Genomic DNA, 4,336 nt, shown 5'->3' with positions numbered 1-4,336 from the left:
ATTTTATGCTATGAGGCTGGGACAAAATACAAAGGGAGGTCCACATACTGTATACTTACACATTTAAAAGTTATAAATTGAGTGAACAAACCATTAAATAAAATATGTTTTGTTCTCATACCTTGACAACTATGTGATTGAAATGGAAGTCTTGAAAGAATGAAGACAAATTATGATTTTTTACATGAGTGGATGTCATTAAAAAACCCAAATGACAGAATTTATTATTTTGTACTATTATCACATTCGGGAAAATGGGATACTAATATCATTAATTTTTGTTTTCAAAATGCATCAGTTATTTAATTAGGTTCTTGGTAAGAAATTTAGAACATCAATTTGTGAAGATAAATTCCATTTGTTAGAGCAAAAACAGATCTAATGGAGCCTGGAGCTTAGGAATAGCTTTGGTTTGGGGTAAAATTTGTGAGTCCACAGCTTTCTGTTGAACCTTGTGCTGCCCTGTAATTTTGTATTTCTCTTTCTCTGTGTTGAAGACGTTACCTTCCTGGTGTCTGGGTTTCCGCAACGTCTTCTTGAGTTAAGCATAAGTGAGGTGCTTTGGGATTTTTAGGTTGCTGGTATCCATCTTAGTGGAGGTGGACAACAGATTTCTGGTGTATTTTACCCAGAGGAACTCGACTGAGGGAAAGAGGTCCCATCATAGTAGCAAGCAGTGGCTCAGCAGCTTTAGGAAAACCACTTTTGCCTCGGTGGCACCCGGTGAGGATGATCAAGATGGCCCCAGGAGTGATGCTGGCTTGCTGTTTTCTCACATGCTACGTGGGGGATTTGCCATGGATCAACAGCTTTTGTGGCACATCTACAGCTGGATGATATCTAGGCATTTTTTGAAGCTTTACCACCCTGGTACCACTATTCTTGTCACCACTGACTGGTTTGTGACAGTAGCAAGAAATTTCTCCTCCTTTTTTTCAACCTGGAACTTAGCATCTGAGTACTTCTTCTTGTACATGGCTTTTCAGGACTCTGTAGCAGATTGGGGGTTTTGGCTGCAGTGGGGCTTCCCTTCCTGGGGTTTCTTAGCCTTAGGGTCTCCCTTTTTAATCTTGCCAACAGCCTCAGCCTTCTTAGCTCCAGGTTTCTTCTCCTTAGTGTCGAGCTTCTCAGCCTTCTCACCTGCCATCTTGCAAGATGGGAAAGAGAACTAAGTACCTGGCTTCTGATCTGTATGCAATGATTGGCATGTCTCATTAAGTTTTGATTTAATAAAAAATCCAAAGTTCTTGGGATTTTATCTTACCAGTTACAAACTTGGACTAGATGAATATATTTTTCTTACTCATTTTTAGTGCATTGATCAGTCATTTAATCTTCATTAAATAAGAAAATTACCATGTCCTGCTGATGAACTCTATGTGGCTCATTCTGTAGAAGCCTGTTTGCCTTCATGTTAACATTTAAAAAAAATATTTTTTAAACCTTTAAAAATTCTTAACCTTTTTCTTTTCTGACTTTTACTTTCATAATTTCTATTTCTAAAACAATCTTCACTTATTCTTAATCATCTAGAGAATTAGAAAATATAATTTATCCAATGTATGTGAAACATAAATCTATTTTCAACAAAAATATAAAATAAATGTGGAAATTAAAATTTTTCGAAATTATCATCTTTACTAAAATATTCAATTATGCAATAGGATAAAAAGCAGAATACTGATTACAATTCATGATATCAAAGTTTTGAATAAAATTATTATTAATAAAACTGCAATTTTAATATTTTGAAGTTTTACTCCTCATTAAATACTTTTATGAAAAGAATCTTTTTTAAAAAATTGTCTAATTGTCAGTGTAAAAAATAAGTATTAAGCTTCATGCATGCAGTGTCTAGATATTTACATATGCAAATTAAAGAAAAATATGAATGGTTTAGCATTGTGAAATAGTCCTTAGCCACCATTCAAACTGGTGAATCTGAGGCTAATCTGTGAGTATCTGTAGAACAGGGGTCAGCGGCTTATGGCCCAGGTACCAGATCTGTCCTGCCACCTGTGTGTGTGAATAGAATCGGACTGGAAGACAGCCAGCCCTGATCATTTTGTTTATACTGCCTTCACACTACATCAGTAGATTTGTCATGACCAGAGATTGTGTGACCCACAGAGCCTAAAATATTCTCTATGTCCTCATGGTGGCCAGGAAGCAAAACAGAGGGAAATAAGAAGCCAGGATTCCAATATCACCTTCAAGGAAGCACACCCAGTGAGCTTTCAGAGAACAGTTTGCTTCCTTCTTTTGAACCATGAATTAGAACATGAAGAAAGGCAAGAAAATTTAAATCTTGACCTTACTGGGAGATGGAACTTTTCATGTAAATGCTATAAGTGTTCCTCAAAGATCTGTGTGTTGAAGGTTTGGTCCCAGCCATTGGTATTTTGGGAGGTAGAAGAAACCTTTAGAAGGTGAAGGACTTTAGCTCACTGGGCGTACTTCCTTGAAGGTGATATTGGAATCCTGGCTTCTTATTTCTCTCTCTTTTGCTTCCTGGCCACCATGAGGTGACAACTTCCTCTTCCATGCTCTCTTGCCATGATGTACTGTGTTATCACAGGCCACAGCAATATAGCCAAGGGATCATGGACTAAAACCCACAAAACGGTGAGCCAAAATAAAGGTGTCCTCTGAAAGCATGCTGGTGCTTTCTTTTCAGGGCCATGTGGCAAGGGCTGTACAAATGTGCTTTCCTGGGTTCTGCTTGGTGTTAATGGCCAGACGAGATCCTTAGGGTTAGAGACCCTGCTGTGTCCATGTTGAGGGAAGGACCCAGTATGACAGAGGTGCCCACACATGGCATTTATCTTAGGTATTTGTGATTTTCAAGGACATCTGATGTAGATGGAGGTAAGAGCAGTTGCGGAGAGCCATAGCCAAGTAGGAATGACGCATGGCAATTTCCTTGTCAGCCTACCCCAATGTTGCTTAGTGGGAGGACTCTCCATTGTGGAAATGGGCTTGCCTTGGACCCAGGTCATTTGCAGTGACATTGCATGAATGTTTGAGAAAGGTGACCCTGCTCAAGGACCAGGGCGGATCCGGGTTTAGGGCGGTTCCAGGTTTAGGGTGTGGATCCTGCTGAGAATAGGGCGGTTCCAGGTTTAAGGTGGATTCTGCTGGGAATAGGGCGTATCCTGCTGCCTCGGGCGCCTGCTCCTTGAGTTCCCGTTGAGTTCTCGCGGGATTCAGAGAGTATTTGGTACGCAGAGCCCGGTGGAGTGTGGATTTTCCCAGAACGTGCGTGTAGAGTGCCGGTGACAGTTCGAGAATAAAGAGTTGCTGTTTGAATCTACAAGGTGTGTGGTGGCTCGGTTATTTTGTGCCCAGCCAGACTGCGGCATTTGGTGTAACCAATATTTGATTCAGTAAGTCACTTGTATTTTAATCTGAACATTGCTCACAAGTCAGTAATTTCACAGTGCCAGAAATTAGAGGTGGGTATTGGATTTGAGACAGTCGAAAATGGGAGAAGCTTCATCATTCAAATCGTTTGAAAACATCTTAAAGATATCTGGGCTTAGGGTATTTTAACAATAAAATAACACTATAATGATCTTGGTATTATTTTTTCCCCTAATATTGGTAACCTGAGGCCAGATATATAGTTTGAGGCCAGTGAAACACAACAAAATGAACTGTTTCATAAAGAAAGCAAATATCACTGAATGGTCTGATGAGCCAGGTACCTGGGATACATTGAAAGGAATCCTTAGGTTTTCATTTTGAGAAACAATCTGAGTGCCTGTTCTCTCAAAATGAAAAAGAAATTGTAAAATAGAAAGAATTCAAATTAATAGTTGAGAGAAATATTAAACCCATTAGGACTATAGCAATAAGAGCTGTAGAAAAAATTGAATGGGCTATAATGTACAAATATGGGAAATAGCAATCTCCTGTGTTAATTTGCATCTCATAATGGGATATAGACATTACGCTCATTAATGTTGCCACAAATAAAAGCACCATCCTATGTTTTCATAATGCTTATTTTGTGCAGAAATTATCTCACCTACCTGAACTTATTTGATTCTCATACAAATATGTGAGAAAATACAAACAAAGAACCTAAGTTGCAAAACAGTAAACATTTGTCCAAAGTCAGAAAGCTTCCGTGTAGCCAAAATGCAACGCAAATTTAAGTGCTCTTATCCCATTTACCATTTTCTTTCCATGATCCAAAGCTTCCTTTGAAAATAAGATAGTGGGTGAACTTTGTGTCTTGCATACAGACAACTATATTAGACAGAAAAGTCACATTAACACTGATTTCAAGTGTTAATGGTGAATTCCAGCATATAATTTATTGCTTTATTAC

General features: G+C 38.6%; 1 pseudogene; it reads right to left on the bottom strand.

Moving 5' to 3' along the window:
• Positions 1–326: 326 nt before the first annotated feature.
• LOC114087321 (large ribosomal subunit protein eL6 pseudogene) lies at positions 327–1,147 on the bottom strand (annotated as a pseudogene).
• Positions 1,148–4,336: the final 3,189 nt, after the last annotated feature.

The sequence above is a fragment of the Marmota flaviventris genome, chromosome 4 (assembly GCF_047511675.1).
Source record: "Marmota flaviventris isolate mMarFla1 chromosome 4, mMarFla1.hap1, whole genome shotgun sequence".
Lineage (NCBI taxonomy): Eukaryota > Metazoa > Chordata > Mammalia > Rodentia > Sciuridae > Marmota > Marmota flaviventris.
Note: the sequence above shows the minus strand (reverse complement) of the source record. Positions and strands in the feature narration are given on the sequence as shown.